The sequence below is a fragment of the Thermobia domestica genome, chromosome 8 (genome assembly GCF_964235325.1).
Source record: "Thermobia domestica chromosome 8, izTheDome1.hap1.1, whole genome shotgun sequence".
In the NCBI taxonomy this organism is placed as follows: Eukaryota; Metazoa; Arthropoda; class Insecta; order Zygentoma; family Lepismatidae; genus Thermobia; species Thermobia domestica.
The window spans coordinates 81,223,045-81,249,210 of NC_137461.1; positions in this window are offsets into that span (position 1 = coordinate 81,223,045).

Below are 26,166 nucleotides of genomic sequence, written 5' to 3' on the forward strand. Positions count from 1 at the left end.
TATTCCATGAGTTCTAAAATAATTAGTTTAAGCTTCATGAAATATAAACTCATATACACTTACTCCAGGAGTGCTTAAATATGAACATTAACAGCACAAAACAGAAACCAGAACGAGTCGCGAAGTTTGTAACTTATGACCCGAAAGCTGCTAGAGCCGTAGCCCATCAGACCCGGAGACGATGAAATTGTTATATGTAAAGTGAGCATGTATGCCTAATTCTAGCAAACAGGATTCTTTTCTCCCTCTCATTTCTAACTTAAACGATATTTTTACTCTCTTGGTTGCGTCTGTCAAAACATTCCAGCGCTCCCTTGTGGCTACGTGCATACCCAGGTTCGATTTCTGGCGAGATCTCATATGATTCGGATCCAACGTTAAGCTATGAGTCCACGTCTCATATAGCCTCGCTGCTGAACGGAACGCTAAACTCAAATCAAAGTACTGAACTGAAAGATTACTAGAAGCTCTCTTAGAGTATAAACGCGTAAGAATCACAAAAATGAAAAGCTATATGGTTTTTTTTCTTATGGGGGATTATCAAACTTTAATCGAGCAGGTCTATAAAACTTGCCTTTTAAATATATGAGACACTGCTGAGTCCAAACAGCGTTATAATAAATCATTTTTGGTGGCTGTGTTCAAAACCACTGTATGCACTGAAATAATTAGTAACATTATTTGTCCTGGAACTCTAGCTGTACGATTAATAGCAAATATAATCTTCTACTAAATCATCTGCATTAAGTTTCCATGTAAGAAGACGAATAAGCATAAAATTATATTTGAAATAATGATGACATGGCACAGTATCTTAAATAACGTGTAAGAAATGCCACATCGGCAATCAAACTTAAGAAAATCGAGAAAGAAACATAAGAAAATAATCATTAAACAACTATGAAATTCTGCAATGATGCGGTAGAGTTAAGCTGCTTTCTGGCTATTGAGTCTGTCCGGGTCTGTCCGAGTCAGATTGGGTCTGAGACCCAGATCCGAATGATCAGGACAAAAATCATTACCGAAATAACCTGTGGCCATCCCATCACAATGTACAACTACTCCACGAGTAAAGGTATTTTAACGTGCACAATCCAGAAACTCATATACAACTATCCCACAAGATCTTAAAAATGTTGTTTAACCTGCATAAAACAGAAAACCGTACATTACTGTTCCATCAGTTCTTAAATATGTAGATTGACCGCATGGAACAGAAACTCATGAACAAGTATTCCACGATTTTTTTAAGTACGAAGTTTAAGCTTCATAAAACAAAACCCATATACAACTGTTCCACGAGTTTTTAAATACGTAATTTAAGCTGTACGAAACAGAAACCCAATACAGCTGTTCCATGAGTTCTTTAAAAATAATACGTAGATCATCCCACATAAAACAGGAACTCATATACAATGAGGACAAAACATGGTACTGTCCGCAAAATTGTTTCAATGTGTGAAAGAAATAATCTCATCTTGCTTTTAATACTCGTATATGCTGAGTTGTTTATACATCTTCCCCTTTACCCGCCACTGACTCCAAGACGTAAAGTTAAGAAATGAAATAGAAGTGTTGACAGTAACTGATGTATAGATAACTGAGAAAGGGAGAGAGAGAAAGAGAGAGAAGAAAGGATATTGGGTTGAAGAACAGACGAGTAAACGAGGCAAGGGATAATTCGGTTAGCACATCGCCATCCGCCACTATTCTGAGTGTGACAGTCCCGAAAGATGCCACTATCATCTTTGTCTCCTCTTTTCTTTCCTCCCCTCTTCCCTGTGCTGCTCTGGAGGTTTTCGGATGCTGGGCTGGACCTCGAAAAGATCAATACACACAGAGTTGCTTTTACAGTTGAGAGTGACACGGATTGCGAAAGAGAAACAGAAAATGATTTTTCGTTCTAACAGGAGGGAGAGTAGGTTTTAACTTATGGGGTGGAAGTATAAGAAAATGATAAATAACGGAAGCACAGAGGAAAAGGGAAAACTCAAGATGAAGGGGTGGGGGGAAGCACGTGAAGAAATTTCAGATTAGACCAATAGTGCTATCAATGTTAGTAATGTGAAGATATATAGATAAAAGATAGTACCGAAAACAAATACAAGTAATCATCATCATCATAAGTATTCTGCCACTATTAGTAGGTCACTTGCCACAACTGAGAAGCTTCCATGCTCCACGGTCTTCTGCTAACCTCTTCGTTTTCACGTACGATTTTTCTGTTTTGGTATCGTCCATTAATTGTAGTCCCCTTCATCATCTCCCTTTCTTTCCTGCCACCATACCCTCTAGCACGTCCCCGTCTAGCTCTTCTTAAAAATATCTAAAATTGTTCTTTTTTTCTCCCACCATTTCCAAGACGCTCTCATTAGTTTTCCGCTCAACTAAGCTAATTCTCTCCATTCTCTTCCACACTCACATTTCAAAAGCTTATAGTCTTTTTTAATCGTTTTTGGATAATGCTCATGTTTCTAACCCATACAAGACAATAGTCCACACGAAGCGTTTTGAGTTTTTTCTCAACTTTTTATTCAAAGTCCCACAAAAGAGTATTTTCTTCTTCCTAAAGGCTCCACCCGTTCACACTCCATACCATTAGTAATAATACTACCTAGGTATCGAAAGTTAGTCACAAATACAAGTAAATAAACGTAAATCTTAAACTGAAAAGACATGTTGTTGAACAGATTTACCAGGCACAAAGAACACTTCTCAAAAACAGAAGTCCCAAAGTGTTAGTGCGGAGCCTTGCTCCTTGGCTCATTTGAATTCGAGCTCAACAATTTAGCGTGAATCCTGAAAGTTGATAAAAAGCTAGAGCCCTAGCTCGTGTGAGCTCGAGCCCCAGCGCAACTACGAGTGAGTGCAAGGATTGCGGATTAAGGAAAGCGAACATGAGCAGGTCAAGTCCAATGTGGTTAATGAGCGCAAGATGTAGCTAATGGAAGCCTTATTGGCAACAGTGAGCCTGAGCTCCAGTAAGTGCGAGCCTGAGATAGCGTGAAACACATTAAGATTAGTGAGTGCCAACTTCATTTTGAGTATTATAAAAATGTGGATAAAATATGATATAAAAATGAGCCAAACGATCGAAAAATCTCAAGTTCACCGAAAATAACGTTATTATTGCTAATCGTTATGCAAGGCAATATAGTGAAGAAAGTGGCTTTTCTGACAGTCAGCACATGATTAATGGTGTTTATTTCATGACAGAATGGAACAATATGCACATTTTGCAGACATACTAGAATTTGTATATCATAATGTGTTTACAAAATGTACTGGACTTGTAAAGAAGTACAGAAGCTCAACTAGAGAAATATAAGTTCAACAAAGGATTTTTTAGGGGGAAAAAAGTTTGTTCCAATGGAAACGTCGTTTCATGATTTTGTGAAAATGAATTTACAGCCTGGTCCCAGGTTCAACGGGGACTTTTGTAGCATCTATCCAACGTTATCCATAACGCCATATACTCCACTTAAGGCACGTTCACGTAAATTTACATAAGAATATCTCAAGCATGCGTGCACATAAGTTTCTAATATTTTGCATGGAGAATATATTATATGAGATGTTCCTGCTGAACCTATTGTAGCTCTGATTCCAAATTAGTACTTGGGGACTCTTCCTTATAAGTTTGGTACCTAGGGTTCCTTCGATGGTTGCCCATCTCACCGAAGTGTACAAAATTGCTTGGACTTACATAACAATATATGCGCCGGGTTTCATTCAGTCCCAGAAAATAAAACGTACAAAATAGGCAGGAATAAGCAAGTGTCCAGGAATGGAATTTTACTTTACCAATAGAAAAATCAAATGGAATCGATTACTTCTATGACTGGCCTTCTATTGTACACATACAGGAACATTTAGTGACGTGATACATGCTAACATGGTTACTATATCGAGAACTCAGCTTGGATTGTCACAGTTGCAACTTCTTCGGAATTTTTTGCTTAAAAAAATTCAATATATTCATATAGGTACTAACTTAAATCATAAACGATCTCTAAATTTCAGGGGAGCCATATTTCACGTTTTGAGCGTAGAAACATTTACTGCAATATTCAATTATTTATTTATTTATTTAACAATCTACGTTCAACAGAGACGATCATCCACAATTATAGGAGCTTTTGCTACAGTTGATTTACAATTTTAATTTACACTTAAACAAAAATAAAAATACACATAATATACACATAAAGAATTTTACAAAAAAATGAAAAATAATATTCATAAAAATATAAATACAATTTTACATACACGCATTTATATATTGTTTGATAAATAGTTTATATATAAATACTACACCTTCACACACACAAACATACGTTCCACACTATTTACATATTTAAATTTAATATTGATTCATAAATTTGCTTCTATGTATTGGAATTAACCCCTTACCGCATACCGTGCCATATATGGCACATAACCTTTTTTCACTTTAGCTTTTTTTTTGTGATTTATCAAAGACACCACATGACTGTTTTGTTTGCTGTGTGAGATATTGACGTGTATGAATAAGAGAGTTTGGTGTTATCTGGCATGTTCTTTGTGAGTTGTGTGTTATGTATGGCACTTACTTATTTCTCGTCGGAATTAAGTGAAAAATCTAAAATTCATTTTTCAAGTTCCCATATGAGGATTTCGAATACTGATTATTTTTTTCCTTAAAAGAAAAAAATCATGCAGAAAGGGGTTAATTTATATTTTTAATACGTTTAGCATAATAATATTGTATTTGTTAACATTGAAACTGAAGTCCAAATCATGATTTCTTACCATGTTATTGTAGTTGCTTAATATTCTAAACAGTGGTGAATTTTTATAACGGTTCGTCTTAGGTATTTTATTTACGAAAAAGTTCCGTGTTTTTAAGTTACATTGACCTGCATTAAAGTAAATCTTTTTTAAAATGTCCCTACTTTCAATGTTTCCATTCATAAATTTATAAAGAAACATTTGTTCAAGAATTTTGCACCTTTTATGTAACGGGATAAACTGAAATTCCTGTAATATTTCATTATAAGAAATTCCCATTCTATACAATGACAAATTACATATATTTCTTATGAAAAAGGAAACGTAAATTTTTTTCTGAATATTTTCTATTTGTCTCTGATAAAAAGCGTAATACGGTGATCATTTAGGAGAGGTTGAAAATTTAGGAGAGGTTAAACATTTAGGAGAAGTTTCCGACTTAGCAAAGTGGCCAGCATGTATGCTTTTCTTATGGTTCTGTATTCGCTGGAATAAGCAGAAGCAAATAATTTCTCATAATACTTGTTGCTAACCCCTTTTATAATACCGATATTTAAAGGATATTTCAAAATACAATAAAGTAAACGATACATCTTTTATTTTGGTTAGAATTCATGAATAGTCATGTTCAAAAATCTTGATCACACTCATCTCACTTAAAGAAATATTTCTCAATACGTATGATCGCAGCAAATAGAGACGGACAATCTCTCTCTTTGATACCTTTCCGAGAAGCACGGTAACTTAGTGGTGAAACACTCATCTGTTGTGCGAAGAATTCCTAGTTTGAACTCTTGCCATGTAAGTTTGTGGTATAATACAAAATTGTATCCGTGAGTTCCTCACGATTCTTTAGTTTCTTCCCAGTATTCACTTCTACATGCAACAAATTCTTTTATTGTCACATATGATTGAACCAAATCTCTCAATGGCATGTATGATTAGATCAATTCTTTTATGAGCACGTATAATCCAACCAAATATTTTTATCAACATGTACGATTAAACTAATTCTTTTAATTTCTGTATCATTGAACTAATTCTTTTACCTTCATGTGTCATTGAAACAATTATTATTTATCATTACATATCATTAAACTAATTCTTTTATCATAATGTATTATTCAACCAGAAATGTATTATTTCAACAATAAAAATAATGTATTATTTTTTATTGTATTATGTATCATTCATGCAATTCTTTTATTTCCTTGAATCATTCAATCAATTCTTTTTTCATCATGTATTATCTAATTAATTCTTTCACCAATATCCACCAGCCGTTTCTTTAGCTTAAAAGACGTAGTTTGGGGTTTTTAAGCTAAAGATTTCATTTCATTAAGCTAAGGATTTCAGCGGCGTAGATGAACCATTAATATTTTCGCCTCCCATTTGGACGTACGGGTTCAAACCCCATGGGTGGCCACCTTGCTTGAGGTTTTTCTACGGTTTTCCCAACGTCCTAGCAGATAACTGATAAGATGTTTTCTTTGAAACAGGACCTATAGTCGATTTCCTTTCTGAATTCATTCCGTAGTTCATTGTTAATTGCTTTCAGTATAAAATAGCTTCAAAACTGTTTCTGAAATTACGCTAATAAAAAAAACAAATAAATAAATTTGAATCCTTTCTTGCAAACCTGTGAGCCAAAATTCTACTTACGAATAAAAACTAAAAGCTTCAAAAAATGTTTATTTATTTATTTATTTATTTATTTTTAGTTTGACTACATTATAACTTCACAAGTGCACTGTGACTTAGTGGTAGATCGCTCACATCTGATACGAGGAGTCCTTGATTCGATCCAAGGCCATGTGAGTTTGTGGTGGAGATAATTGTGTACGTGGGTTTGTCAAAGTTCTCCCGTTTCCCTCCGACATTCTCATTCCATCAATTCATTTCATAATCATTCACAATCATTTATCATCCGTCTCCTTTATCCTACAGAGCAGCATAGCCAACTGACTTAAAACTGAAATATTTCATTTTTCATCTCATTTCATTCTAACTTTACATGCATACATATACGTAACGATTAATTTCTCGTTTTTGTTCAATTATACACGTGTGTTAAATTATTACGTAAGTTCTTTAACAATTAACTAGATTCACTATCATAAAGATTTGTGGTATACTAAAAGGTTTCATTTGGTTACTTTTGCTTGGGGTTCCTAGCAACCCTGACAGGGTCTCTTTCTGTTCACAGCCTGCAGAAGCAAAGCGGGTGGACGATCACCAGGATAGAATAGGAGAAAAAGAAAAGAGCGCTCTCGCATCGTCTCCACACGCGGCTGACTGCTGGGGGTTCCCACAGGACCATCCTATGTCACAAGTTGAAGGAGGGCCCTCGTCGGTGTCCTATCGTATAATCGTTTACATTTAGCAAATGAAACTGCACCAGCCGAGCCTCCTGCCTTCTCAAGCTACCATTATTCTTTCCTATTATCCAACCCACCCCGATCCACAGTTGTGCCATAAATATGTAAATGACTACTGAAGGGCCAATGCATTGAGGTCGTATTGTGATACCGTTTCTTCTAGTAGCACACGGCGAAAAAGGAAAGTAAAAAAGAAAATGTAACCCAAAAAAACGCGAACGAGAGAGAGATGTAGGTTCAGCCTCCGCTTCAATACTACGAAGAGACCCAGGAAATGTAATGTGCGTCTGGAGAAAATGATCCGTCCTGTATTGAATTATCTTGTGTGACGTTCGTTGTTTATAATTTATCTATTCCACCCAGCTCCTCCTCTTTATCCTCAAGAGCAGAAAATGCGAAGAATAGAGAAACAAAAAAGAGAGAGACGAAAGGAGGAAAATAGAGGTGAAATGAACTGAAAGAATAACAGAAGAATCTACATATATATACCGTGTGCCTACCTTACCTTTTTACTTCTCAGTTTTTTGGATGGTCTCTATTTGAGTCTATATGTATATATATATTTGTGCATTTGTTTGTGTGAAATTTAAGTTTACTTTTATTTAGTTTCCCCCCTTCTTCGGAACTATATCGAATACGGAACACCAGTGGGAATATATATTATAAAGTATATATGATGCCATTGAGAAGAAGAAGAAGAAAAGGAAAGTCAATGGAACAAAATAGCCATCTTGTGTGTCGTTAGAGAAACCTTCCATTCAAAAGAAGAAAAAGAAGAAGAAATAGAAATACACTCACACACATATCAACATCTAAAAAATACTACATGAAAGTGCTAGACAGAATTCTGTGTGTTAACTTTTCGTTTTCCAACAACAATTTGTTTCTAATGCTTTTATATTTCTTAAAATACTTGAAATGCTGAAGGTTGCAGTATGTCATCTGTAGTGTTCCCCACAAGATGAGACGAGACAAGAAATAAGGTTTTCTCGTCTCATCTAGGTTCTCGAAAAGGTTTCCTCGTCTCGTTTTGAATTTTCTTCATATTGTTTTGTAAAAAGCATGAAGAAAATTCCATTAAAGTAAACAAAACCTTTTAAGACATGGAGTTGTTGAATGCGGGTGGCGGCGCTGTAAAGGTCAGCTACTTTGAGCACAGTGGTGATGTCAGAAATTGGACTCAGTCCACGAGGTCACAGAAACAGGGTGCCAAAATTTTGAGCACGGATCCCTTCTATTTGTCTATTAACATAAATTTGTTGGACGGGGTAGTGCCGTTGGAAAGGTTCAGTACCCTGAGCACTCGTTGATGTCAGAAATGGGGTCTGGTCTCTGAGGTGCCAGAAATAGGGTCCCGAATGTCTGGGCTTGAGTCCCTTCTATTCGCAATTTCCGTATCATTTATCAAGTCCAAAACCTTCGGGACTCCATTTCCGGGGCCTCGAAGTCCGGATCCGATTTCTGATATCACCGCTGTGCTCAGGGTACCTGGACCTTTCCAACTCCACCAGCCGCGCCCAAGAACTCCATGTTTAATAGGCAAATAGAAAGTACCCGAGCCCAAAATTTCGGAACCCCATTTCTAGGGCCTAAAATCCCAGGTCCGATTTTTTTGACATCACAGCTCTGTTCAGGGGTTCCGGACCTTTTCAACATCACCACCCGCGTCTACCATCTCCATGTCTAATACGGTTTCCCTGTCGTAGAAGAATTGGCTCCATGCTCTTTATATACACAATTCCTGCTTTGATTTTTTTTTTAATTTAATTTAGAAGTTAGCAGAACCTCCCGTATCAGGAGAGATCTACAAAGGGTGTGATACAAAACATTAAAGCTATTTGTTATTGAAATATATTGTGTAATGACTTATGTATCTTTAAACTTGGTAAATGCTCTTTAATATGTTCGTACAATTATTTATTAATTTATAATTTCTGTAACGTGAATCACGTAAAACCGTGTTTGCGATCTAAGACTTGGTTGAACTAGTGTTGCCCATGATATTCGTAAGTTTTTTGTATGCTTCTCATCTCGTTTCAAATTTTAGAAAGCACTTTTTATCTCGACTATTGTCTCGTTGTCCAGAGAGGAAATTACTCGTCTCTTGAACAACACAAGTCATCTCTACTCTATCTGCAACCGAAATTGGGAAATAAGATCTTGCTACTTGTTTTTACTTGTTGATCACCAGCAAACTCCAAAGATTTGTGCTTCTTCGTGGTTAAGTGGTTAGCGTGCGTGTTATTGGTAAAGGTGGTACAAATTTGATAACGGTTAGACGTATTTGGCTAATCTCAGATAAAGCCCCGAGTACGAGGCCGGACCCCACTTTTAACAGTATTGTCTCATAGGAGAGCCGTGGCAGCCTCGATAGTAAAGTATTTATCTCTTAAACTGAGCGACCCGGGCTTAATCTCAGTGGGGATAGAAAACTTTTTCACGTTCTACCTTTGTTCTAATGTTGCTCTGAGGTTCATTTAGTCTCTTAAAAGGCAACCTGGGGAAGTAAGGGGACCACAACATGCTGACAACTCTATAACTTCCATCAGTGTCGAAATCAAGAAAGTGTGTAGCCCTTAACTCCATATTATCTCTTGGGTCTTCATGGCCTGTCCCGAAAGAGGTTGGCTTTTACTTTAGTTTTACTGTCTCATACAGCCTCCGTGACCCGTAAGGAATATTAAATTTCAATCAATCAAGGGGGTGGGCGGTGGCTCAGTGGTAGAGCGTTCACCTCTAATGCATGGGGTTCTGGGTTCGATTCCAGCTCGCGTCAAGTAAGCTTTCTGGTGGACAAACACCGTGTGCGTGGGTTTCCTCGGGATTCTCCCGTTTCCTCCCACTTTCTTCATTCCTTCATCTCCCATTTCCTTCATTTCTCATTATCATCGCCTCCTTTAGCCTAGTTGGCATAATCGTGGGACGTAAAACTTAAGCTTTTATTTTCATTTTATTCCAGTCAATCATTTTATTCCAGATGTTTCCTCAGAATATAATTTCAAGAACAATAATAATTTGCAGCGGATAGATTTGTGGCAATCTGTGGCAGCATTGGTGAAAAGGTTCACCGGTAAAAATTATAATTTTAGCGACATGGACGTTACGCAAAAATTAGAACATTAGGTAAGTTTCCTTTCCTTAAATTGTATTTTTTTTTATGTGACCTCCAACAAGGGCCGCGATTGGTGAATAAAACACCAATGTCAGAAACGTTTTCGTATGGGAGACAAAAATTAATGAAAGCGTGAGATATTCCGTATACACTTCAATATTTCCTGCTTACTGGTACTTTATGATTAAGAAAAACTCATCAGAAGATAAAGATACATGGAATACTGGCTGTCGGTCACAAGATGTCTGACGAAGATGGAAAAGTTTTCGTAAAGAAGAACCATATCAAAGGCGTTATATCCTAAAGACTTACGAATATAACATTGTCAGATTCCAATTTTGTAATAGAATTGAGAAAAGGACTCACAAAATGCTTCGTGTGGAGTATTGTACTGTATGGGGCAGAAACATGGACGTTAGGCAAAAATGATGAAAAACGACTGGATGCTTCCAAAATGAGGATGTGGAGAGAATTGGCTGGGAGACCCACCCAGGTGACCGGAACCGTGATCCAAGTGACCGGAACGAAAGTTGTGATGATCCAAGTGACCGCGAACAAAAGTCGTGATTCAAGTGAACTGGTAACCCGTGATCTTTGACATCATCGCTTCACAGTGCACACAGCCCATGGGGATCATACGTTTATTCCGAATGGAGAGCGTACCTTTAGATTTACTCTATTCATATGATACTGAAAACCACTCAGGCTGTTGGAAATTTACTTCGAGTGATTCGACACAGTTTATAGCTGGAGACCTCAAAAATACTTACTTCTCCACGCATGAAATTATATTCCTACCCCTCTGTTCCCCTATATAAAATCCATCTTGTTTACTATCCTTGCTTCATTCCAGTTTGGCTTGGCTATAATTTCTTTCCAAGGATACAGAAAAAAATTAACAAGAAAGGAAAGAAGAAATGAAGAAAAATTAAGGGGGCGAAGACAAAATAAAAAGACGAAGGCTTTTCTTTTTTTAAAAAAATAGAAAGATAGAAAGAAAAACTTCGATATCTAGCATCGTTATCCTTAGGGCTGATTGCGAAACCCTGCTTCAAGAAATCATTGTGTTGAGATGATGTAAGGGATGTATAAGAGACGAGACGGGGTTTGAGAGATAGAGTGTGTGAGAGAGAGAAAGATGTACATCCTCCATGCATCCGGGAGGCAATCCTGAAATTAAAACCATGAAAAATTCAATGCAGATGGCAGATTTCAAGAGACCGAATGAGGTCTGCCGTAGCAGTATCATCGATTCATCCAGCTAATGGATATGCGCATTTCCACGGGAATTAATAATCTGGGTGACATTTTCTAAGGGATCGGTTCGTTTCGAACTCCGGGGCGGGAAACGGATTTTTTTCCTTTTCTTCCTTCTTAAATCCGACTTGTATTCTCCACTCAGCTCCCCTGCATCATATTCTCCACTCCTATTTTCTTTTCTTCTTGTGTTGTTATAATCAATAGTTGTTGTTTCTTTCTTTCAGTCATCGAATTCTAATGTTTGTTATTGCTTTTTTCTATTCGTGCTCCGATACATTCATTTTCTCTCATTTTTTACTGGAAGATTTTCTTTTCTTCAAATACTCTATATGCGAAGTTCTTCGCATTTCTAATTAAAGAAAAGAACTCACTTCTAACTATGTAAAGTAGAGGTGATGCTCGTGGCAAAGAGAGAATCATGACTGATACGAAATGTCTAACAGTTGCTTTTCTGAATTGTAATATATCAATGGCAATCCTTTGGCGTCTGATGGATAAAGAAGCTTCAAAAGTACTTTTTAATATACCTAGATCAGACATGCAGCCAAAAATGTATTTTTGGGGGGGAGGGGAAATTGGAGTTCCTATTTTAAAAGTTAATGTGAAAATTGCTATTTTATCATTTATAGTTAGTATTTTCCGTTTCACTTTAATTTTCGAAATGGTGGTGTCTTGACCCCATGCATGCCCCTTGGCTACGGCCCTGTGCTAAATTTTATTTGCCACAGACTAGCTGCAGCCATGATGTACAAAATTAAGCACAGGCTGATACGACCCTACAACTAGTTATAGTGTGTATACACATAAAAAACGAAAAATGAAACGAAATCTTTAAGTTTTACGTCCTACAGTTCTGCCGGCTAGGCTAAAGGAGACAGTGATGATGAGAAATGAATGAAATGGTGGAATGAAGAAAGTGGGAGGAAATTAGAGAACCCCAATAAAACCGACGCACATGGTGTTTGTCCACCACAAAGCGCATTTGGTGCAAGCTGGGATCGAACCAAGAATCTCATTCACCAGTGGTGAACGCTCTGCCACTGAGCCACCGTGGCCCCAGAATGATGAAATAACGAGTTTAGAAAACAATATAGGCGTACGAGATGGAGATTGAGAAGGCCATGCTGTACTTTCCATTCCATAAATGTAAATTTTATAGATGGGTTCAAGTGCTTCTAATTTAAAAGCAAATAAAGTTAAAGCTAATAAAACCCAAATTAAATTAAATTCAATTAAATGGTACTTGCAGTTTAAGGCTAGCGGATAAGATGGTACAGTTCAGAAGCGAATATACAGTAGAAGAGAACATGGGACCGAAAGGTGTAACTGTTTTCTCCCCGTAGTTGGGAAATCTTAAGATAATAATAAAAATCTGACCTTGCCAATCAAAGAGTTTTCCTATACTTTCCTTAAGTTGCATCATGTATGATCAAATTTCGGAATGGCACTTCTAAATATCACTAATCTACTACTTTCTTTCAAAAATTCCATCTGATTTTCATTGTTATTGTCTCCAGAAAATAAAAAGGCTATTCTATTTGTATCTGGAACTCAAATAATAAATGAGACTAACTGAACCTACGCTATTTATACAGCACACAGTTCTAATATGAACGTGAATCTCTTTCCCACTTCTCACTATATCTGTAAAAGTCCCTTTACGAGCGCAAGTAAAGAACAGGAAGACTCTCAAAGAAAGTGAATTCCTATAGACAAAGATATAAAGGTAATCTTTTAATATATAGAATGTTGGGATAAGTTTGTGGCAAACTTGGAAAGGTGATAGATGATACCAAATGCAAATATTTTTTTCTTTCTTATAATTCCATGTTTGAATACGCCTCATTGTAGGTCCACAAGCCATCGAAGTTGCCAGCTTGCAATAGGTTTTGTTATTCAGATTAACGCAAAGCGCCTGAAATATCCACCAACCCGCTATACGTAGCTCCTCTACTGGTTGCCTTTCACAAGTGTAACAACCTAGTTGCAATATTAACCGGATAGGACCAAAATGATTTCTAAAATGTGGAATAGAAACAAACACAATTAAAAAAAAAAATTGAATGAGAACGGCAAATTACTCAAAATTTGGAATCGAATAGGGATGCGCACGAGACAAGATTTATGGCTGTCTCGACTCGAAAACGTGCTGTAAATTTTCGCTACAATTTTTTAGAGGGAGTTTAGCTACGGGCATATAATTTGAAGAACTCACCAAATATCTTTATAAAAATTATTGCGGAAGTACCCCAGAATTTTGAAACATGGATATTTAGATAGGGCGCATACTAGTTCGTAAGCGAACTTTTGTCCTGACTACGGTAGGTCCCATAGTTTTGGAGCTATGGACCTTTAAAGTTCATTTTTTCATGTTTTCGGCAGCCTATAACTCCGAAAGGGAGCATTTGTGCACCCAGATTGGTCTATACTTTTTGACTTATCTTGGTGTCAGGAATCACCTCCCAAACGTCATCGGTGCTGCTTTGAAACACCCTGTATATATGAACAAATGTGTAAGTAGGTACTACTAGTAAGTATGTAATTTAATGTAACTTCTTTACATCTATAATGCGCCCTTTTTAAGTATCTCTCAAGTAAACCAATTGTTAGTTAAAAATAAATGGGGATGGTAGCATTATTTTTGATACTTACGAGCACACACACACACACATGGACTAATACGCTATATATATATATATATATATATATATATATATATATATATATATATATATATATATATATATATATATATATATATATATATATATATAAACTATCCACCTAGTAGAGCGTCACCCTTGTACATCACCACCAAGAGGAGATGAGGCCCGTCTCATTTGGAGGTAGCTTTTCATTATTCATAGCCCCACTGAATAGTTTGCGATTCCCTTTATGGATTCGGTGAAGGATTTTAATAAGTAATAAAAAGTAGACAACTTATTGATCTTTTGGGATGAAGAAGGCGATGCTCTCTTGCTTTTTTTCTTACCTTCTTTCTTTTCTAAAGCCCCGTGTCTTTCGCTCTTTCTCATTCTCCGTCTGAAAGAAATTAGAATATTTATCACAGCTGCATCAGAGAATTGTTGGAGTGGCGAGGGCGGAGGGGGGGGGTTAAGACCAGGAAAGGGAATAGAAAAAGGCATTATAAATATAGACTTGTGGGAGAGAGAGAGAGAAGGAATCGTTATACTTTGACAGATAGTTCGCAGGGAATTGGAGGGTTTCCACTTCAAAGGCGTATGCATATTTCCATCTGATTTCTAGAGTACAAATGGCTGATTCTATCTTCATGTCTTATCATTCACTTAACATAAGTCCAGCACTCTTGATCACGCTGCAGTTCAAACGTCTTTATAAGATTATAGTTCAGTATGGTTTCCTATCATCTTAGACGTTAACCACCTTTTGATTTAGTGAGGTATTCTGTACTGTATAGAGATGCAGAAGAAGGAAATACGTACATATTTTATAAGATGGAGTTTTCGTTTGTAAATATCGGAACTCTTGTAAAATGACACAAATTTTGATTTCTTAAAACCTATTGATAAGATCTTCCGACAATGCCTATTTAGTCCAGCCATTTCGAAGTGGATGCGCTCTGATATCACAGATTGCTGTTCCTATTCTCTGTAAAGTACACGAAGAGAACAAAGAGTAGTCAGCAAACCTGGCTCTTGGAAGAAGACAGTGGTGACATACAAACATCATCCATGCCGTAGTCGATGATTTTACATATTTGCTACTCGTTTATCAGGAACTAATAGTACATTGCCAAATCTTGGTTCTTCCTTTTCCCACTTCGTACCCTCCTGTTCTTCCTCTACCTGTTCTCTCTGTCGTTTCTCCAATTGTAAAATTTTGCTCCTAAATCATACAGTGGCCAATCAGAAATGACTTATTTAGTGCAATTAAAATCAATAAGCTAAAAAAAACTTTCTCTCTTTATTTAACTTCTTTTATAACTGCGCATTACAAATTTATTTATTTTCTTTTGTGTAAATGAAGTAACCCCAATCGTTCTCAAAAAATACTTTTCAATTCGTACGAGAATTGCTGAAGAGCATTTCCGTAGTAACACGCTCCCAAACGATTCGCAGTAGCCTTTTCCTTGATTTTCTGCGTTCTTCCAATAACCACAAAAACCACCGAAAGCAATTCAGTGGCTGCACGCAGAAACGACTTAGAGGATATCATTCTATTGGAATCGAGAGGGAGAACTCTGGCTAATGGGTAAAGAAGGAAAAATATAGGAAGATGGCAACAACTGGATTTTTTTAATTATTGTTCCGACTCTTTCCATTATTTTTGTTTGCATCAGTGATGCCAACGTGTTGTTCAATATTAATGCAATCACTTTCCCTCCTGCCTATTAAAGTATGTATTTTCTGCAAATTCTCATTTGAAATAAAAGTAATTGCTATCGCTTTGTCTCTCTCTGAACTAAGTAACCTGGGCGTTTATCGGCGCAGAAACAAAACAATGTTATTTGTTTTACGCTGTGCCAAGTGGGTTCAATTAACATTGCTAGAACACACCTTCCGAAGATTCTACTTTATACTGTTTTCACTCAACTCCCTCATACCTATTCCAAGTTATCTTTCCCATAGGTTTCGCAATGATCTCTCCTTGTTTGGCCTATTCCTGTTTCGTCTATAGTTCTGCCAGCAACTTAAATCATTATTTCATCGCAGAAATTCCAAGAAATTCCAAAAGAAATTCCAGTTTGGCCTATACCTATTTCGCCTAAGCTTGCTGGCAATTTACTCATTATCTCTCTCATTTTAGATGTAGGCAAAATAAAAATTCCTGTTTGGTCTATTACTATTTCGCCTACAGCTCTGCCAGCACTTAAATCATAATTTCATCTCAGATATAGGCAAAAGAAATTCCTGTTTGGCCTATACTTGTTTCGCCTAAGCCTTTCTGGCAATTCATATCCTTATCTTTACCTCATCTTAGATGTAGGCAAAACAAAAATTCTTGTTTGGTCTATTTCTATTTCGCCTACAGCACTGCCAGCAACTTTAATCATTATTTCATTTCAGATATAGGCTAAAGAAATTCTTGTTTGGCCTACCTGTTTTGTCTAATCTTTTTGACAATTTGTATCATTACCTCTACCTCATCTTGGACATAGGCAAAACAAAAATTCCTGTTTGGCCTATTTTGATTTCGCCTACAGCTCTGCCGACAATTTATATCATTATCTCTATCTCATCTTATATTAGAGGTTTTCATTTTTTTCAGTTTTTGGTTTACTACATAAATTAAAATGCTAAAAGCACACTTATAAAAGTTCAGATCTTAAAATAAATAGCTCACAGCAGAAAACGCTCCGAAGCACAAAATTAAAATTATGTTGCTGTTTCATTTCTACAATAAACTCGACATAAAACTTCATCAATTTAAAGCTGGAACCAGTCGCGTGCACGTGTAATCCCATTCTTTTGGAAGCAAAAATCGTGTGGTGGACAGCAGCCTATACTGTGAGCCTATCTTGCATGATGTTCTGTCACTGTCACCCGCCAACTACAAGTTCAAGTTTCGGTCACAGTTCGAAGCTCACATTCCCCTATCTTTAAAACCGCGGTACTACATAAGGCATCAAAACACAAAAGCTCCATCGATTTAAATGGATCCGAGCTAGAATCTTGCCACTATTGAAAGGAGCGAGGTTTTAATCAGCTCACTAGCATTTCACAGCTAAAACTGATCTTATTCAACCACTATAGCTTTGGTACGACTCTTATAAAGCTCAATGCGAAGAAAGTACATTTATGTCTAATCTACTTTTAAAATTTAAATCAATGTTAACCTTACAGCGTGAAATATAGTTCTTTGACTTTCAAGATCGGGTCGGATCGAACTAGATTTACTCATGGGTGGAATGGAATATACCTAATATATGATATATGGGCCCACTTTTGGAAGGTCAAGCAATGCAATTTTACAGAGTTCTGATGATTTCTGTAAGTAAAATCAGTCAAAAAGTATCCAATATTTTGTGAGAAACCCACATATGCAATCTTTTCCGGACTCAAGAAACCATGACGTGTCTACCACATCTAATTGAAATCATCTGAAATTCAAAGAAAAATTTGAAAACAGTTCTCTAATTGCTAACATTTCAAAAAACGACATCACATTTCATCGTTTTGCCTGTCTTGGACAGGAAACGTCAAATAAAGTCTGTGCAAACACAAAATTTGCGGATGGTTTTGTGGATTGAAATTCTGTAGAAATGTTGTGTGTTTACAAATGAAATGAAATCTTTCAGTTTTACGTCCCACGGTTATGCCGGTTAGGCTAAAAGAGACGGTGATGATGAGAAATGAATGAAATGGTGGAATGAAGAAAGTGGGAAGAAACGGGAGAACCCCGAGGAAACCCACGAGCACGGTGTTTGTTCACCACCAAGTCCACACGGCACAAATTGGGATCTAACCGGGACCCCAAGCACCGGAGATGAACGCTCTACCACTGAGCCACCGCGCCCCCAGTTATATGTTTAGGATCGCGATTAAACCCTAATGTAAGTCTTTGCAAGTAGACTCTTACGTGTAATCAGAGTTGTGGTTTCAATTAAATCCTGATCTCTAACAAAGAGTAAAACGAGAGCGTTGTGCCTGACCTTTATTGGTTTCTAGGCATAATAAATAGAGTATATTTATTACTCATACATACGTCATGTATACAGCACGTTGTTTAAGACACAGAAATATTACTGCACCTCTGTTACGGAGGCATGATGGCTCAGTGGCAGAGCGCTTACCTCTGGTGCATGAGATCCTTAGTTCGATTCCCGACCAATTAAGTTTGTGGTAGACAACATCATGTTTGTGAGTTTTCTTCGGGTACTTTCGTTTCCTTCCACCATCATTCACTTGTCTTAATCAGCCATCTTCCTTAGCTTAAAGAGCATAATCGTGGATGTTAAACTGAAAGATGTTTGCACTTCAGCTACTACTATAGTATGGAAGGTACAACGTTGTTGGCTTCCCGCGGAAAGTTGTTGTGACGTTTATGGGGAGTTGTCAGCTTAGTTACTCGTGGCTCGCTTAGGGAGGTGACTGGCGGGTGATGATTGGCTATCCTCTTATCACACCCCCAGTGACGAGCAGGTCCAAGAGCGGGAAGCCAACGACGTTATACCTTCTGGACTTTAATGGGTAAACATATAAAACACACACACACACACAGATATATATATAATTCAATATATTACAGCCTTAGGACCGTAGAAAGGAAATTTTCCTTAAATTTCGGCATCAAGGAGTAATGTCCTTTGGGCGAAAGGAAATGAGTGACAAGTACCAGTGAATGATAATGGAAGAAACCTGAATAACCGAGATGTTATCAAGCATAAACGAATAAAGTGGGAGACCTCTTATACCAGACGAGATCGCTATACTATCGTGCCTATTTAGTCATATTGTAAAGTTCGATAAATGTATCTTAAACTTGTACTGTACAATGCTTTGTGCATTTGCAATAAGTACTTAAAAAAATATAGATTATTCCACTGTGGGAAGTTAATACACAGAACATGTTTAGCCGTGTCAACTTTCATGTCTTGCAGATAACGGAATGCTTATTTTAGCAAGCGAGGTGTTAAAAAGAAAAATAATAAAAGAGCTACTAATTGATTTAAGTCCCTAATTCTTATTTGATTAAATAACTCATCCGTATGTTATAATATTAAGTAATATTCACAAAGTCAAATAAAACATCCAAAAAAAATGTATTGCTAACTTTGGCTTGATAAAAAAGAGAGAAACTTTATGGTAAAAATCTTTTTATTACCACCCTACATGCAGGCAACAAAATGAATTTATTTCACTTACTTCTTTTTCTTACAAGTAAATGATTTTCAATATATACGTACGAATACACGGAAGTTCGTAATATTAGAAAAATAAACATATAGTGAACGGTTCTATGTAACGATTTCCAATTCTTCTACTTACTGAGCAAAAACGATGTTTTTTACATCATATTCAGCTTGCCTTCAATTAATTCACTTTTTTTTCTGTAATTTAAAAAGAATCTATTTACATCTCTTTTCCTAAAAAGAAATAAAGAAAAAACAAAACATACAATATATACATATATATTCTTCGCCAAGAAAGAAAAAAAGTCAAGTATCTTCTTGGAACCAATCATATTTTTTTCAATCTTTTTTCCATTTTTTTTATTTGAGTGAACACTTCATGTTAACTATAGCGTAACGAATGTCTATCAACAAACCGTAATGAACATCTCCATCACATACGCATGTATTTAGACCAATCTTCTTCTTCTCCAGAAAATAAGTATTGAAAAAGAGAAAAAGGGAAAGAAAAATAACATATCACATGTGTATTGGATCATGAAACGAGAACGAATAAAACCGAAGTTAGTTGGAGTTGTGCAAGTAAGCAGTGTGCATACGTATATATATATATATATATATATATATATATATATATATATATATATATATATATATATATATATATATGTGTGTGTGTGTGTGTGTGTGTGCATACAGCAACACAAGAAATCGATAAACAAAACAGTAAAGAATGATCTTGACTTGTCAGTCGAATAGTAATTGAAAGTTTTTTTTTTTCGATTTTCTTTTTGCTAAGTCGTACCCTGCACCTTCCAACCATGCCAAGCATGACAGAATTCATATAAATTCCAATACCCTATCTCTCATCTCTTCTTGTTCAACTACTTTAACCTGACTACTTTCTTTTTTTGTCATTACTGAAAATAAAAGAAATAAAAAGAGGAGAGACAAGAAAGCATTACAAAATTTCTCTTCGTTTTTTTGAAAATAGAAAAGTAAAACTCTTTTTAAAATTTTCGTAAACTACACACACATACACACACACACACAAACATATACTGCTTTACTTTCTAACCTCCTCTTGTTTTGTTTCCCCACGACCCCTTCTTGCTCTTTGGACGACAAGTAATACCACCTCCCTTCTCCATCCATTAAAAAAATGTATTTTACTTTTTTTTCCAAAAAAAAAAAAGCTTGTCTCCTGAAATCTGGAACTGAGCATCATTCACCGAACCGTATTCAATGAGAGATCTACAGGAATAAGCGAAGATGCATACAAGCTGAAGGTATTGGAAGAATGGAAAGGGAAGGAGGGAGGAGATGAATGCACGGTTCTTGATAATCCATGCAAAAATGATACAAAAAAAATTAAAATGTTGTTGGATGGATGGGAGAAAATGTATGGGGTTTTGATAATTCTTCAAAGCATAAAAAATAAAATAAAAAAGATCGTATCTATCCATGTGACAATATTGAAAAAATATAGAATTCTCCTTCGCCCTTTCTCCACTTGTATAGAGAACATACTTGACATTCCAATTAGTTACACGGGATTCCTCTAGAAACATAATTGGAAGAGCTGTTCTTGAAAAATATTATTTCATTATTTCATTTCCTCCTCTTCCCCTCTATATTTTAGAAACAACTAACAGTAAAGTGTGCCACAACTATACAATTTCAATTGAAACGAAATTCAGTATTTTTTTTAAAAAAATATTATGTTATGTCTATATATATATTATTCTATATGAATATAAGTGTATCCTCGAGATTTCATGCTCTATTAATTTTCTTGTTTCCAAAATTCAATGATGATGTTTTTTAAAAAAATATTTTGAAGAAAACAGGTGCTTAGCTAAATTTTGAATATAGAGATCATTAAATAGCTACAAGATGAAAAGATGATGGATTTTTCTACGAATATGATGATCATATTCTTTGATCAATTCAAACATTCGTAAATATACCCACTCTGCAAGTAGTATTTTCAATGTAAGATTTTTTTCCCAAATTTGTTAGTTATTATTATTATTTTATTAAAGTACGGCACACTTAAACTTAACTTCCCTCTCTCAGTAAATTAACTAGAAAATATAAATGTTTTCTTTCATATGTACAATGTTAATTCTTCTCATAATGTGGTTAAAATATCATCTGCTTAAAAAAAAGAAAGTTTTTAAAAGAAATACGAGACAGAAAAACGGGACGCTCTTCAGATTAGGAAGTCGGAAGCAAGTTTCCAAGAAGATAAGGTCAATAATTCTACGATAGAACATAGGACATACAGTCCCCTTGATTGGTTGATGGGATAGGATTTTGGCTTCACTTTTCAGCAAGCTAGCCCCTGGACTAGTGAAAAAGGTTACAATTCCATTGAACAAAACACGACTTTTTTAAAATCTTTAACTCTCTCTCTCTAAACTTATTTTATCAACTTCTAGATTTAAATAAAAAAAAACTATGAATCATGAAACACTAAAATAAGGTTTTAGATCTAAGACTTTGGTAAGCTAGTGTCGGTCACATGACACTCAAGAAGTGTATCGTCTCGTCTACATTCTCGTCTCATGGTCGTAACAGTAGTTATTTAAAACAATGATGTTCAGTCTTCATCAATCTAGAGGCTAGGACCGTGTAAACATACACTGAAGGACACAAACAATCCAAAATTAAAAATCTGCTGTAGCATACATTAACGTCACATCAGTGGTCATGTTATTCAAAGCAGAAGCACTGAAAACAAACTGGACAATCAATAATTCCGCTCCAATTGGCAGTGAGACTTTAAGATATGATACAGTTAACCACTACCGTACATGGCAATTCGATTTCATTTGATTTGATTTTGGGGTTAGTGTTCCATTTAGCAGCGAGGCTATATAAAACTTGCACTTAGCTTAAAGTAGGATCCGAACCAAATGAGCCCCCACCAGGAACGGTACCTGGATCTTCCATGACGCCAAAAGCGAGTAAACTAATCGCTTAGTCACATGGAACTCGCAAACGAACATGTCAAATGGGTTGCCTAATCTGTCAGGCGAAAACGTTCATCGGCTGCATACAAATAAAACCTTCGGAAAGATTTAGTAGCAATGATGGTTTTAGAAGATTTTCTCTACAGCAGGAATTCAATACATTGGGAGGGGGGGAGAAAAGTAGTATTACGAAAATACTAGTCTACACTGAGTACGATTCGATATATGGTCTCGTGGTGAATTTCGTGGCTCCGGAAATGGGGAATTCTCCCTCGGGGCAGTCCCTGAAACCAACACTGTTTACTAGGCACTTGGATTTGTTCGATTTTAATTTACCTATTTTTAAGAAATCAGTGTTTTTTGCACAGGTTAATGTAAACAATGCGATTGCCCGCCAAACCGAAAGTGAAGCAGAAGATGCCGACACTGATGGGTGGCAGATCTGGCAGACGGTCTGCAGCCGGTATAGTTAGCGTCGCACTCATCCGCTGAAGAGAGCGCTAATGTCATTGCGGTAGCAGTCGCTTTTAGGTATAGCTTGCAAAAGCAATATTTTTAGTGCTGCATGGAATATATTACCATAAATTGGCTGGATTGTCAACTGAAAACAATTAGGAAATAACTATACTTTAAAGACGAGCTGCTATTTTTCATGAGTCAAATTAAAACATAAATTTGTTAAATTGATTTTATTCATAAAACTGTGCGTGTGAAAATAAGGTATTCCTTTGAAAAAAAATGGCTCAATAAAAATATTAATTAACTCTGAAAATCGATAAATCGGGACAATATGCGTATCGACGAATGTCCGGTCGGGACGCAGGACAAATAAGTCAGAAATCGGTACCGTCCCGACAGAATCGGGACGGTTGACAACCCTGACTTTAATCCCTCTATTAAAACCCGAGAAATCTATTATCACTTCCGGTTTCAAAACTAGCATACCTTACATATCAAAATCATTCACGTGGTGTACACCTGAGACTGCTATTTGCTTTTGGTTCACTTTTTCTCTTTTTCGGTAAATTTTACATAAGGTTTTGGAAGTAACTTTGCAACTATTAAAATATTACTATATTAACAACACTGTATTAACGGACTTCCGTGACAACTTATTAAAATGCCTACTCCTGAAATGAGATTGTGGAAATCTTACCGCCTAGAGGTTGATGCTGATAAGAACTACGCCAACGAGTGGGAGAGAGCGTAGCCACTGGCGTGGGAAAAATCAAACACGGTCAACTGATCAGGTGAAACGATTTCTAGAGAAAAAGTGTTTGTTCTGATAGAACTGATAAGATATGTGTAACCCTGAAATGGGATTTACCCGAGGTATAATTAGTAATCTTGTGTGACTGGAATATGTCTTAATGAGGGAAGATTATGAATAGGTAGTTTTTCTAGATCAGTCACATATATGTCTATCGAAAAAGATCTAACGTAAAGAAGGCTTATCATTGGTGCTTGAATTAAAAATAAACCTAGTTGTACTCTGAGGATCATTAGTAACTTTGTAGCTGCGTTACATAACATATATTTGATGAATTGTTCGGGTTCCTCCATACACAGAATTTACGAATAATATTTTAGGAAGCTGACACTGGGAACTCGTTCACATATATGATAAAATTAATTCACAGTAGAAATTTAAAATATGGTTGGGGTCCTACAAATGGCTCTTGATATATATATATGGCCAATTTAAGTAAATATTCATTCGATTCTATTATTGGCGTGGTACTACAGAGATTATGACTCGCACAAACACTTGAAATTGAACTTAGCAACGCTCCAAACATAAAGCCAAGATTTTACGAGCTCATTTTACGAATTTCTTGTTTTGTGAATTTAGGTAGTAGATACAGTTTGCTTGCTTTGTAATTCTAATGAACAAAGTTTTAAAAATACATAAATAAATAGATATTTATTTGTGTGCAAGAAACAGAAAAGGGAGAAACAGAAAAGATAGAACGAGAGAATATTCGTAATTTAGATGACTTGTGGCTTTTAAGAGAACAACAGCCTTTCCATTGTAAGCAGGTGTGGGAGGGTATCTTGGGGATATATCTATGACTGGGGGATAAGCAAAAGGGAAGAAAATGAGCTTCAAGCTATGCGAAAAGAAGATACAGAGATAAAATAAGGGAAGTTGCAGCCGCTAGCAAGAATATATATTTAGTGCAACAAGACTCCCTAGTTTGTGTGTTTATATATGTACACGTTTATATGTTATATTTTGTATGTGTGTCTTATGAATGTATCTTATTTGTACTTGTTGTTGAATTTGTCGTGTGGAGAAGTCTGCTCATTTGTCAGTGCTAGCAATTGCAAACCAAAACGGTCCTTAAGTTACTGTGCGACTCTTCCTTCCAAGTTCCCTACTAAACAGTGTTGCCAAACGAAAAGTAAATGTAAGTTAATGGAAGATAAAATTACATTTCATTTTACTAGGTTCACTCCAGCCAAGAACAAAATGAATATTTTTTTCTTTTTCTTAATATGCCTTTATTTTTTGTTTCTTAAATTTCGGTAATACGTTTCTTTTTCTCAACATAGCTCTAAAACTAACGGTAATATTTACAAAAATAGGTGAAAACAGAGGACCAGAACATTTGTTTGTAAGTTTACGAAAGTTTAGTGGCTCTTTTCAGTACCGAAGCTATGCAAGACGTGGATCCATAATTTACGGTGGAATCCAAACCACTGTGATGCGTTCGATGCTTTTGCAGTGGGAATCGAATCCGGGACCCTGTGCACCCATGGCGCGCGCCCTAGCGACTAGACCAGTGGAGGTGCAGTGGTCCAAATCATAAGCGTTACCACACCTAATAACAATTATATTTTACTCCCAGTTCATTTATTAAACTTGTTCATTATTCTTGTAGTATAGAAGCGCAACTATTCTAGTACATTTTGTTACACTATAAATTTGTATTTCTCTTCACAAAAATCAACACAATATTCTAGTAAGATCAACGATGACGAACATAGCAAATACTTTATACCTCACTACAACAACTCTATCAATAATAAATAATACAATATCCAAATCAAGGATATTATAAAATACAGGATCTGCCTATACAACAAAATCGTGAAGCCATACGTCACAGTTTCGCCACCTCCGCTCCGCCCACTAAGATCGCAAAGTTTTGTGTCAACATTCATGGCGGAAACGAGAGTAGCCAATAGGACGTGGAGTTAATAGGATGAAGATATATGTGGACAGATCCTCTATTTTATAAAATTCTTAATCCAAATAAAGTTTTCTTGCTTTCTTCTTCTTCTTCTTCTTCTTCTTCTTCTTCTTCTTCTTTATACTATCATTTTTCGTCAATTCTGACCAATCTAATTACTAGTTACCTTTATAATACTATGAAAGAGAAGGAAAGAATCTGGATATATTATTTTCAGATAAGAAATATATGATAACATTATGATGTATTTGTCAGCTGAGATTACATTCTTAACCTTATTTCTACATTCTTAACCTTATTTCAAAGTGCAAACTTTAGATGACTATGTTTACAAACTTTCATATTGATCTTTGACAAGGAGTTTGGATTACTAAAACTTCTTTATGTATGCGTGTTTGTTCCTGTGTGTGTCCACCCGGGAGGTAAAAAAAAAAAAAAAAAAAAAAAAAGATGTAGAGGGTGAAAAGTTAGGAATCGATTTCATTGATGGAGAGATGGAGGTGATTCTCAAACCGGAAATGGTAGAAATAAAACAATGTCCGGTTTTAATGTTGACTACTATTTCCGGTTTTAATGTTGAGCAAAAATGGCAATAGATAACGAGAAACAGTTTCTTGCAATCGAGTACGCGTTTCAA